This window comes from Clupea harengus, chromosome 10, assembly GCF_900700415.2.
Source record: "Clupea harengus chromosome 10, Ch_v2.0.2, whole genome shotgun sequence".
In the NCBI taxonomy this organism is placed as follows: domain Eukaryota; kingdom Metazoa; phylum Chordata; class Actinopteri; order Clupeiformes; family Clupeidae; genus Clupea; species Clupea harengus.
Window position 1 is genome coordinate 29,627,590 of NC_045161.1, and position 13,831 is coordinate 29,641,420.

Sequence of the window (13,831 nt, forward strand, 5' to 3'; positions counted from 1 at the left end):
TTAAGCTTTGTAGATCCTTAGCGAGGATACTGTAGTCACACACACACACACACACATACACACTGTGAGGGACCGGGCGGTCACCCCACGTTGTTTTGGGAGGTTGCGACTGGACTGGGTGGTGTTGTTTGGAAGAAGGGTGCAGGAGATGGTTGCTTGTATATAAAAATATATTCTTATTTATTTACCGGGGGATTCTTTTGCATCCACCCCGAAACAGGTCTATACCATAAACAAACAAATATTCACAAACACAAAAGATGGCCGCACTGAAAGTGCTACAGACATAAGGCAGAACTAGGCATATTATTCAGCATGCTAGGCACAGGTTACTCACAGGTTCACAAGGAACATATCTCAAGCACAAGTTCAGAAGGAACATATTAACACAGCACACGTTCTTTAGGAACATATCTAAAGCACCAGTTCAGAAGGAACATATTAACACAGCACACGTTCTCTAGGAACATACTTAAAGCACCTAACAGTATCCACACAGCTAGATACTACATACACTTAACCTCACAGCAGGTAAGTGTTTCCTAAATGCAAACACCTTGCACAGTCTCATGCCTTTTCTCAAAGTTCTCCCATGGCCATCTCAAGTGGTAAGAAAGTCTCCTCATGAACAGGGGCCGCCAGCTGAGTTCAATTGAGCTTTGGTCTTCCGGGTCCAGCCACTATGGTGGGGGAGTATCAAACCATTGTGGCGGGGGAGTCCACCCCACACCAGGGCCAAACTCCTGATGAGACAGTGAGAAGGGGAAGAAAATTATTTCACCTTCACACACACACACTCACACATACACCCTCACACACATTCACACTTGTCTTAAGCTTTGTGGATCCTTGGCGAGGATACTGTAGTGTCACACACACACATGCACACACACGCACACACACGCACTCACACACACACACACACACACACACACACTCACACACACGCTTGTTTTAAGCTTTGTGGATCCTTAGCGAGGATACTGTAGTGTCATTCTTTGCATGGGTGTTTGACCTCGTTTCTAGACTTGTCAGTGAGAGGTCCCATCTGAGACCTGCAGACAGGTATTATGTGTCAGGAAGACCACAGTTGTGTGCCTCACTCTAGATGTGTCAGGAAGACCACAGTTGTGTGCCCCACTCTAGTCTAGATGTGTCAGGAAGACCACAGTTGTGTGCCTCACTCTAGTCTAGATGTGTCAGGAAGACCACAGTTGTGTGCCTCACTCTAGTCTAGATGTGTCAGGAAGACCACAGTTGTGTGCCTCATTCTAGATGTGTCAGGAAGACCACAGTTGTGTGCCTCACTCTAGTCTAGATGTGTCTGGAAGACCACAGTTGTGTGCCTCACTCTAGATGTGTCAGGAAGACCATAGTTGTGTGCCTCACTCTAGTCTAGATGTGTCAGGAAGACCACAGTTGTGTGCCTCACTCTAGTCTAGATGTGTCTGGAAGACCACAGTTGTGTGCCTCACTCTAGATGTGTCAGGAAGACCACAGTTGTGTGCCTCACTCTAGTCTAGATGTGTCAGGAAGACCACAGTTGTGTGCCTCACTCTAGTCTAGATGTGTCAGGAAGCAGGTCGGTTAGACTGCACTTCATTATTTTTGTAAAAGCGGGGTGACTTCATTTTCACTTTGTGTTCCATGTGTGACTGTGTATTTGATGATGAGCCCTGGTGTTACCCCCCCCTCCCCCTGACAATGCCTGTTTTCAATGAGATACTGTAATAACAGCAATAGATAAATAAGGAAGCATGTTTGTAAGACATTTAAAAAAATGGAGTTCATGTTTGTTGACTACTGCATTTTCTTTTTGTGTCCCAGATTGAACGGTGAATTTGATAATCTGTTCACAGAGTCTGTCAGGATGTCTAGATATTTCTGTCCTGACATAGATGGGACAGTCACATCCAGAGGTACAACCTGTGCCCATGTCTGGCCAGAGGACTGTGTATGGAAAAGAAATGGATGAACATGGGACGAGTTGTAAAACGGTACTAAAAAAATGATTTATTGAGTTGTGCATTTATGGAGTTGTGCTGCTTTGCTGGGGCCTCGAGGATCTCCTCCAGAAAGAGAATCTTCTCCTCGGCCTGATCGCTCTCTCCTCCGCCTGAGCTGCACGATCCTCTTCTGCTTTGGCTTTTTTCTCTTCCTTTGCTTTCTTTTTCTCTTCCTTTGCTTTCTCCTTTTTCTCCAGTTTTTCATCCTCCTTTTTGTCCTTAGCCTGCTGCTTCTTTATTTGTATCCACTCAGCCTTGTTATTTTTCGTAAATTTTTCCTCCAACTTCTTGGTCTTTATCGATGCAGCTGCCCTGATTTTCTCTTCCTGATCTGCTTTCTCAGCCATGAGACGTTTCATCTTCTGCTCACATTTTTGGTCAATCTTAAACCGCAGTTTCTGGTTCTGCTGAATGATCTGCTTAATGTCTTTGTGGCAGCAGAAGGTCTAAGAACAATGAAAGGTACAGGCATAATAGTTCAATGATTATAATACTCAATACAAGCAGTTTATTATAGCTTTTTCTTGGCAACACTGTGTAATAAGGTACCTGGAAACTATCGTTAAGGCAAGCCTTGTTGTTCTGGAGCTTCATCCATCCATCCCTCAGCATCCAGGTTCTGAGAACCAGAGGTATACCCTCTGCGCTACCGGTCCCTTGGGTAGAGGCGTTTGACTCCTGAGGACCACAAACACAGCACTTTGTTAGTGTTCCTGCGTGTTGTGTGGGAAAAAAGTGAATGTCTTTAGAGGATCTCCTAGTCAGGGTGTTGTGTGTAAAGAAAAAGGCCACTTCTCACCATCCACTTGCCAGCTTGGTGCTTAAACTCCTTCAGCATTTTCTGTTTAATGGAGGCTGCCGCCAGTGCTGCTGTCAGGGTGACGTTCTCCCTCTCCTCGGTCCACCTGTTCAAGTTGGCAGAGTCGATAATAAATTGCTCTGTCTCTTTTGCAATCCTTTTATCTTGGTCATCGTCTTCCTTCAGCTCTCGACGAAACAGAAGTGTCCTGTGCTTCTTCTCCAGGGCATACCTGTTGACTCTCTCCTTCTCTCTTTCGTCTTTCACCCTCTCTACCTCGCGATTAATTATTGAGAGGGAGTCACGGCACTTCTCCTGCTCTTCTTTTCTCACAATTTCTGCAGATGCTTCCAGTCTTTGAGTCTCTTTCTGTCTCTCTTCTCTCTCACACTCTGTGGTGGCCTCTAGCTCCATCATGTCCTGCAGCATCTTCTCCATGGTCATCCTCATGGCCTGCTCTTTCTGCTGGGTCTCCTCAACCATATCAGCAAATACCATCTCCAGCTCCCTTGCCAAGGTCTCGCTCATGGCTAACCTCAAAGCCTCACTAAGGCGATTCATTATGGAAATCTTGAGAAAATTAAAAAGTAAAATATTATTATCTTATTTAGCATTTGAATTACTTTCTGTGGCCATCTCAGTCAATGGATGTACAGCAATCATTTCTGAATAGCACCCCTGAACTGCTTTTACAATGAACCACCCGTATTTTACATACAATAAAAATGTACAGGCATTCATTTGATATTTTCCCATATTGTATGTGTATTTGTGAAATTAAATCCTGCTTAACTGAGTCTTGAGTATTTAACGTGAACTACCTTGAAAAAAGTTGATCTAATCTCTCGTAGTCCTGATGAAATGCTGTACTGATCCGATGTGCTCCCGTTCCGTCGTGAGTATGTGCTCAAAATGATGATCAATGTCTTGCCTGCTCGTTTAGTCAAACGTGACGCAAACATAGAACGTGACGCGACAATAGCCTGTTGCACGCTAGCTATTATTCCATCATTCTAATGTACAGTTTGCGTAATATAAGTACATTTGCATACTCCAAGTAGGAACGTTACCGTCCATGTTAATAATAATAATAATAATAATAATAAACTTTATTTGTATAGCACCTTTCATACAAAACAATGCAGCTCAAAGTGCTTAACAGCAAAGCAATTACGTGCACAAAGAAATTACATGCACAGTGATCCACATAAAAATATACATCAAATAAACATAAAGCATAAAACATAAAAACTAGATATGTTAAGTGATTGTTCATTAAATATCACAAAAACCTGTCTTTTTCAACACCACATTAATACGTTGGCTTCATGGGTGGGGATGAGCGCTTAACCTGCCCCATACCATCCCTCAGTTTGTTTGTGAAGATCATTTTATGAATAATCCCATGAGAATAATAATACAAACTAAAGTAGCCTATAGGTTAAAGGGTTCATACATGATTTCAAGATATTTAGGCAACATCACTACATGTTACATAAAGTATTATTACTCCCACTTTCACGATATCTTGTCTAAAACTATTACAAAGTTGTACGGTATCGTTGTACAGCCTATTTTTGCAGAACGGCACGGTACAGCATAGCGTCGTTGTAGATTATCGTTGCGAGTCCTGTCGACTCGTCAGGATTAGTTGACCAGCGATGACTGTATAGAAGCGGAGATAGGCCACAGCACATCACACAGAAAACTGTATTTAATTTGTCAAGTTCATTTTTATTTAGTGGTTCCAACGATAGAGCAAAGTCTTTGTAGCCTATCGTGAAAGGATTGAGTTTGAAAGGTGAAACGATGTCATACCAACAGGAACTCTGCTGCAAAGTACAGCTCGCTGCCCTTCTAAATCAGTGGCCATGGTGTATGATTTAGCTGAAATTATACAGTCATCTTGCCTTTGCCAGTTGAAAGTACTGCATCATAATGTTTCTATAACACCTGTCAAAAGAGATTACGAGAAAGAGTGAATTCCAGCATCCTGACTTCTGACTACATCCTAAACACACCCAAACCTCAGTACTGTTTCTATACATGACCACTAGAGTACAGTAAAGATACAATTATCCAACTGAATTGTGCTGCTGTGCTGCTTTGCCACTTTGCGGCTGGCTTAGCTGTCTGTCGCGGAGCTGCTTCACCGTCGGCTGCTTTTCTGCTACACTGCTTGTCTTCACTGCGCTGTCCCTGGCCTGATTATCACAGGGTGCTCAACCTGACGGAGCCATCTTCGGCTAAAAACGTCTGAAGTGTGCCGGCAGGCAACGACACAGGGGCACTGTAGCCTACTCCTGGGTTGTGTGGTGTGGTTGTGGCGTGTAGGGTGTTTGCTGTTCGTACTCTTTATTGTAGGATTGTGGTATGCAACTGGGTGTGGTTCGAATATTAGTAAACGTGTCTTGTTTTATAATTATGTGATGCACTGTCCTGTCTGGCTAATCACTCTGTCAGATCAATTTTAGTTCAGGTTTATTTATTCTTGTGTTGTAACCCCTGAGTGATAAGTGTGCTAGGGTCTTGCTGAGTTTTCCTGCTTGTAGTATTATAGTTTTGATTTTTGGTAATGGTTTTACACCCAAGGATTGAGTTTGGAGTTTTAATTAGATTTTGATCCATTTTGATTTACTTATGGTTTGATTTTTGGTTGGGGGTTCATCTAATTTGTTGTGTTTTCTTTCTTTCTTTTGGTGGTTAAACTCAGCCAGCCATGGATGCTTAGCCCCTTGGAGGCCCACACATCAAAGCCCTCCTACCAATGCCAGTGCATCTGTGAATGTTGTCCTTTTTCTTTATACCTTGATCTAAAATAAATTATATGCTTTTGTGTAACTGTGCATCTCTGTGTCTGTCATTCAGTTGATTGGCCTGTGCTTTGGGGACAATTTGAGCCATAGCTTGGCTTTGAGTGAGGGCTTGCCATTTTGGTGCCCTAAGCATAACTCCTTTATGATGCCCCCCCCCCCCCCCCCTCTTTCTTCCAGGTGTGCGAGCGCGCCAACAGCTGACCAACAATAATGGAAATCGCAAGGTTTCATTAGCCATACCATAAACCTATTCATTTCAGTGTAATTTTGGCAAACCACTACTGAACTGACTTGGATGTATTGTTCATAGTAATAGTCATGACAATTATTACAAGTTTCGCTCAAATTTCATGTTGTTTTCTTGAAATAGCATTAGACCAAGGCTGCCCAATTTGGGGCCCGCGCTCGATTTTTTTTGGCCCGCGCTCCGATCAGAATCAGAGTCAGAACGTCATTCGTTAAACAGCATTTTAACCCATACACAGGGCCTCAACGTCCTATGTAACTCAGACTGGTTGCAGTTCACTGCCTGGCCACAGTTTTAACATTGTTTTAGATGGGTCAAGGGGGGGCGCTATTTACCTCTTGTCAGATCAATAACTTTGCAGCTAAAGTTGTGATTCCTGGTTGCTATGGTTATCTAGCTAAGGCTATGGTTAGCTAGCTAAGGAAACTTTTAATAACAAACGATTTAAATGGAAGATTTCCGTTTGCATGAAATGATAGCTAGTTATCTAGCTAATGTTATAGTCTCCTCGATTTAACTTCTACAATTATAATGGGTGCCTGTGACACTTCGTATGAACGAGTTAATATTCATGAGTTCATATTCACACATATTAACACCAGTTCATTATGTGTAAAGAATGCTGATATGAAATATGAAAACAACCAGTAGTCAATGTGCAAGCTTCCAATTTAATCGTGATTTAAGATACTCTATTTGAGTTGGGGAAGTCTGTCCTTCAGTCGAGGCATGATGATCTCTCGCTACAAGTTTCACCTGTTCGTGTTGGCGTAACAAATGCTTGTGGAGTCAAGTGCAGTTGAGAGGTGCTTGTCTCCAGGGCACAGATTACACTTAACTGTTATATTTTTCTCTTTTCACGGATACAAATAAAAAAGGCTGTGATTGGAATACAGGACTGGAGCTGTCCCTGACAAATCAAAATCACCCATAATATTTCGGGATGTCCCGGACAATTCGCACCAGTGTAACTTTTTTTGAGCAATTAAATATATCTCTTGTTCTGCCTGTTTTGTGATATACATGCCTAAACGGTGCCTAATATTTCTATATGAAATAATATCGGCATTTTAATTATTATAACTATGATGATTTTTCAGTTGCCTATTTTTTGGTGCTCCCACAGGAGTTGGTGCCCTACGCACAGCGCGTAGTGCGTGTTATGGGAGCGGCGGCACTGCTGTGGAGCAAGTCTCACAGAAGCCTAAACTCCATGCAGTCTTCCCACCACAATGGCACCCAGCATTTAAGACGATTTCATAGCTAAGGTAAACACATCCAAACCTAGGGAACTGTTTAACCGACAGACTCCTCATTGGTCTACGAGCAGTACATTCCGCTGCCTCATTGGTCAGAATTTAGTTGCTGGCCGTTTATTTGCCAGTAAGACCCCGTAATACGACTATCGAGTAACAACACTCGATAGTTTTTTTTTTTTTACAATGTATTTATTGATTTTCAGTTTGCAGGTCACATCGAATTGCATGACAACAGAACAATACACAGCAAACATTTTCACCCTGTTCCCCCTCCCATAATAATAAAGTAACTAAATAATAATGAAATTCAAAACAGATAATAAAAAGAAACACAAAAGTATACTTTACAAACTGAATAAAGGGTGTTTTTTGTTGTTGTTTTTCCTACTAGTCAATGTACATAATCAGATAGTTGTCCTACTCATCCAGAGCCTGTTCTTGCTGAAGCAAGTTACCAACATTAGTATTCTGCCTTAAGAAGTACCTAAAAGGTCCCCAGATATTATCAAAAACAATTTGTTTACGTCTAACAATATTCATTATCTTTTCCATCGACATGTTTGAGGCCATTTCTTTAACCCACATTACCTATTGCGAACTGTACAGTGATCCAGCTAAAACTTATCGGCGTGATGATTCCCCTCCTGATGCTTGAGTGTTTCACTGTTTTTTTTTTTAATCAACGACACAATGACAAACTGATCATCTGTTGCAGTACAAAAATAAAGTTTTAGCTAATTCACCTGATGCTATTGTAAACTTGTTTTGCATCAAGAAAAGTGCCTTCAATTGAAAGTGTTCATGAAATATGTATACATACCATCACATGTAGACTATGAAGTTGTTTATTTGACTCATATACTTTTAAGCATATACGTATAGCCCTAATAAATACACATACATACATCTGGTTGAATGATGAATTACCTTTCCATTATGTATGACTTTTCAGCAAACAAAGTGATTTACCAGTTTTAAAGCGCAAGTAATGTTCCAGACACTTAAGTGCAATTTCATCAACTTCTGGGTCAAATTTGTTGGCGAAAAGATGCTGATGCCTGACAATCCAGTTGAGATCACCGGCACCATACACACACAAATCTCTTCTGTATGCTCCATTGCATGGAGGATAAGAAGCCCCCCTCCTAACCTCTCCTTCATGATACATCCACTTCACCAGACGGGCTATGGAGTTCATGTCCGTCATGTCGTATTTGTTGTTGGGAGGGTTGGACCCTGGCATACCTGGCATGCGCTGAAGAGATGCCCAGAGGTGCTCATCTGGACTATATGTGTCCTTTTCCCACTCAATCAATGCTTTAGCTTCTGGGTTTTTAAACAAGTGCTCCACAAAAACTCTCGACAGCACAAAGTAAGCATTTCCAGAGAACATTGGGGTACTGATGGGAGGGGGGCTCTTCTTAATGCCAGTCTGAATGACATCAGACTCAGTGACATTATGGTGGTATTCCCAGCGAGCTATCTTGTATTTAGGAGTTGCCTCGGACTCTAAGCTGTTCCGTCCATTTAGCACTTGTAGTGCTCGCACCATCTCTGTGTTGGTTTTGATGGGGAAGTCAGTTCCACAGGTATTGATAAGGTACTTCCACTCAACAGTCGAGTCCAGCAGATCATTCATGCAGTTCAGGTCAGCTTGGACACGAGACCAAGAGGCATAAACAAGCCTCTCCAGTTTGCTTGCCACAAACACATTTGGAAAACAAGAAACAATGGCTTCCACAGCCTTCATGAAGATTTCTGGAGACGTCTTGTCCACATGCACACAGTACACATTCTGTGGTGTGTACACAGCTCTGAGGAGCCTCTCAAACATCTCAATCTTCTCATGGATCACCATTGAATAGGCAATAGGAAAGTCCCTCTCTTCTTCACTTAGAGCTACAGTTAGAAACCACCTGTCTTTGATATAACACTGCAATCCTTTGTTGAATTGAGATAGAAAGACTCTGGCAAAGCGACACGCCTTCTCTTTTTCAGAAGTCTGCTGAGGTCCTCCTCATCAACTCCTTCCACCTCTCCTCGAATGATTGCTGAACATGCCTGTATTTCCCTCACCTCCCCAGTCTGTAACTTATGTTCGTCTGAAGACCTGTCTTTATTTTTTCTTTGTTTTAAGGTTTTCCATAAAATAAAAGTCAACATCAATATCATACACATAGTTTTCAGTGTGTTTTTTCTAAAATGTTTTCTTACCAGAGCCATTGCTTGAACTATGTCAAACTGAAATGAAACTGCTCTACAGACAGTGCTGAATGCAAATGCACCTTAGGAAAGATGTCACCTGCCTCCCCTGCAAAGAATGAGGGAGGAAGTATTGGCTGGGTTAGATCATTACATGCATGGCATGACATATATTGTTTTCATAACAGTTTCACTTCAAGTGAATCGTCTCTCTCATATCCACCGGTGGCAATACTCCCTTCTCAACCAAATAGGGCAGTATGACTGAATTTACGGTGTGTTTTAGACATTTTTCACCGCTACTCAACTCAATTTCAAAGATAGCCGCTACCTCTATCAGCTGGTCTTTCGTGAGGCGGTGAAACGCCCCCTCCAAAAGGTTGTCGGCAAATTCCTGCGCCACAGAAGTCATGATCACACAAAAACACTAGGCTATCAACTAAACACAAAACAAAATCGGAATGGCTGCAACACTACAAACTTTCCACGAAGTGTTCACAAAATGCAAGTGTGTATCCTAACACATATAGACAGCCAGCCTAAGGGCCGAAACACACCAAACGCGTTTTTAAAAACGGGACGCTAGCAAATGCATTGTTTCCTATGGTACGGCGCGCCTTGCGTTTGCGCCTTTTCTCCGCCACGCGTTGCGTCTTTCTAGCGTTTTTTAGATGCGCTTAAAAGTTGAACTATTCTCAACTTTCCAGCGCAAGGCGCGGACATTGATGAGCGGTGCTCCTCCGCGCCTTGCGCTGGAAATTTGAGAATAGTTTAACTTTTACTTTAGGGCAAAACAGCCTGGTGCGCCTGCGGCTGTTTTTCCCGGCGCGCCCTTTGCCAAGGGGTTTTTGAAGCGTCTGTGTTTTTAGAAACGCGTCTGGTGTGTTCGTACCTATAAGGGCTGAAACACACCAAACGCTTTTTTAAAATGGCAGACGCTTCAAAAACGCCTTGGCAAAGTGCGGCAGGCAAAACATTCGCAGGATCACCAGGCTGTTTTGCCCGGCGCCTAGGAAGCGGAGCTGCGTGCGCAACCTGCCTGGGCCGAGTGTGACATTGATGAGCGGTGCGCCTTGCGCTGGAAAGTTGAGAATAGTTCAACTTTTAAGCGCATCTAAAAAACGCTAGAAAGACGCAACGCTTGGCGGAGAAAAGGCGCACACGCAAAGCGCGCCGTACCATAGGAAACAATGCAATTGCTAGCGTCCTGTTTTTAAAAACGCGTTTGGTGTGTTAACTCCTTTCATGAACGACGCGAACTCAGGATGTAGCCTCCAAGCTCCAGGTTTATTGATGAAACAGAGTAAAACTGAAAGTAATACAAAAAATGTGTTTTTATAATTACGTTTTCGCATTAAAATCCAATTAGATAATAGTCTAGAATATAAGTAGAATAACGTCTCTTGGGGTCTTCAGTCTCGTTTCATTGAAGTATCAGCACATTTCATGGCAGCAGGATGTGATGTACGATGATACTTTCTATACTAATCAGATAAATAACAGAAATGACTAAACTCTATCTTACAAATTATAGTCTACTGAAAGTATTTACGTCTTATACTTACAGACGATGCGTTCTGAGGGATTAACATAAATACAAGGATTGATAATGTTTTTCGGACAAAGAGAGTGGTATTGTTGTTAGTAGTAGCCTATCAACGGAAACGTTAATTATTTCGGAGACTGCTCCTCAGTGGCGTAACGACGGGCCCAGGTGCAAGATATTATGACGGGCCCCCCTAGTGAACGCTTAAAAAAAAAAATCGTAGCGTTCCCTACTTCCCCAACAGTGTCTAAAAAACGCTAATCAAAGGTGTTTGTTATCGATATAAATAGTGTTTAATTAATCAACCTTAGGCCTACATATTTCAGAAGCGATGGGTGTGTACACAAAGAACTAAGTCTTGTTTGACTCTCAGCAGGAACATTTCTTACCGTAAAAATGGTTAACTGTTGCATGGTTGCTGACACACCACTGAGGGCAGAAGCAGCGATTCTGATCCCAGCTGCACTGCTGACTCCGGCTAGTTAAAAAGCCAAAATAATCTAATTTAGGCAGCTTTGCCGCCTTCTCCTCCTGTTATTTTTTCTCTTGCCCTTTTCTACTTCCACTCTTGTGCTTAAAAGGCATTGTTACGGCATTGTTATCAGACCTTCAGACCTAGGTTATCAGAATTGGTTTAACTATATCGTATTGTATTGTCACATGATCAAATAGAGACTTGACATTGAACAACAACATACATATTACCCAGCAATCATCATTGCTAATCACAAAAATACCAAAGAAAATAAGAACGTATTCATTTAATTGAATAGTGTTTTGATAGTTTCTATGTAGGATAAGCATATGATTTTGTTATAAATAGCTACTTTTCCCCAAAAAATTATAACTACCACGACTGAGATAAGTTTGCTCTTTCAAGTGTATTGTTGTATATTAAGGTGAAAGCAAGCAACGGAGCAGACGTAGTGTAGAACTATGGTTACTTCACTTCTTCATCAATCATACTCACATACATTTCCTAAGGTATCTCATTATCCTAGTGTAGCGCCCCTAGTGGATTGTAAGATATACCACATATTCCCTCTTTCTTAAAGAACCTCTGCCGGTGGCCCATTGTACAACTAGCCTACCTATTAATAACTTCATTAGGCAGAACAATCACAACTTCAGTATTGACCATATACTAGATGTATTTTCTTTACCTTAAGAGACTGTACTTAAACATATAAGATTTAACAAGTTCAGTATTTAAACCTTGAGCATAATAAAGCATAACGTATCCAGAATATTAACAATCACAAATGATACAACAGATCAATATCATTCAGTGCACACAGCTATAGAACACAATGTAACACATTTTTTAAATTAATATATCTTCCCTCTTTCTTTTGGAAAAGTGTCTATGTTACATAGTCCTTGTACCATGCTGGAACACGAACAGTTCTCCTAGACGGCAATGCAGTATCAGGCGGTGTGGCCTGCAGCAGCTCATGTGTCTCATCAGGAGGAGGTGGAGTGGGAGGCACAGGCATGTTGACTGGCAAGGCAGGGGCAAGATGACTTGCGTTCCACATTTTGCCATCAGAGAGGCGAAAGGTTGCAGGGCCTCTCTGTTCAATGATTTGCAGTGGCTTTGTAAACTTGTGAGCACCTTTCTTTATCAGAGTAGGCTTTTTAATGCGCACAAAGCCACCAACCTGAAATGTCGGGATCTGTGCACTGCGGCGTTTGTCAGTATACTCCTTTGATTTTAGTTGTTTCTTCTTAACAGTGTCTCTCAGTTCTGCATCGTCCAACTGCATAGGACGTGTAGGCAAGCACCTAATGTTCAATTTGGTGTTCATCGGGCGACCATGCAGCAGTTCAGCAGGGGAGACTTGTGTGATTGCATGGGGAGTAGCACGATAAGAAAACAAGAAATCAGTAGTAAACTGCTTCCAAGGTTTACCCTCAATGTCCGCTGTCTGGAGGCAGTCTTTTAGGCATCTGTTCCATCTTTCAACTTCGCCATTGCATCGTGGATAATAGATGGAACTACGGCAATGTTTAAGGATGGGTGGAAACACAAGTATTGGTGGTAAGCCAAACTTGGCATATGCTACTGCTCGACTACTCTTTTACGTTCCTAAACAATCATTTTTAACCCATGATCAGGCATGAAAACGGGTCAGGGGTGAAAAAGGTGAGAAGGATATTACCCCTCCAGGGGGGTCCGGGGGCATGCTCCCCCGTAAGAAAAATTTTAATATTCCATATTTTAAAGCATCAATCTGATGCATTTAGAGATGCTTTTTTTTGCCAACCTGGGGAGAGCTGGAGAAACTTAACTTCAGCCACAAGTCCAAAATTATTATGGCCTCCTTACTAAGTATTATGCACTGATGTCACTGGGTCTAACATACAGTATAAGAGGCACAATGTGGTAAGGGCACCACAAATGGCTTAATGCATAGCCCCCACAAGAGATGGTGGACATGCTGTAACTTAACTTGTCTACTCTTCCATCATGATTGACAGCCAATACAATGTTATGTAATTCAGATTTTAATTAGGGCTGTCAATAGATCCAAAAAATTAACAAATTAATCTCACATTTTGAACTGCATCAATCTAAATTAATCGTGATTAAAAGTTTGTTTGACTTCTAAAGACTAAATCTTATAAATTAACGAGTAATCACTTTCAGACAGCGTGTATTTTAGACACTGTTGTTTAATTGTATTTTTTTTTTAACACAAAACTACACGCAGAACTGTGTTTTCAAAGAGGCTCAGGCCTATAACTCATACCTATAAAGTGCCAGCCAGGTACAGACTGTGTGCCGCGCAGGGTAGATGTTAAAATGGAAGTAGCCTAGCAGCTGCCAACATAATACGGGCACTATCAGTGCCTAAAGTTGTCAGTTTGCCACTTATCTCCCATCTGTTTGAGACGTCGATGAATTCCTCTGCACAGTCCTCCGCTGTATGTCGCAAATGTTTTTTTTTTTTTA

General features: G+C 41.9%; 1 pseudogene; it reads right to left on the bottom strand.

The window, feature by feature from the left end:
* Positions 1-7,933: 7,933 nt before the first annotated feature.
* On the bottom strand, positions 7,934-9,741 carry LOC105889680 (annotated as a pseudogene).
* Between the last annotated feature and the right edge of the window lie 4,090 nt (positions 9,742-13,831).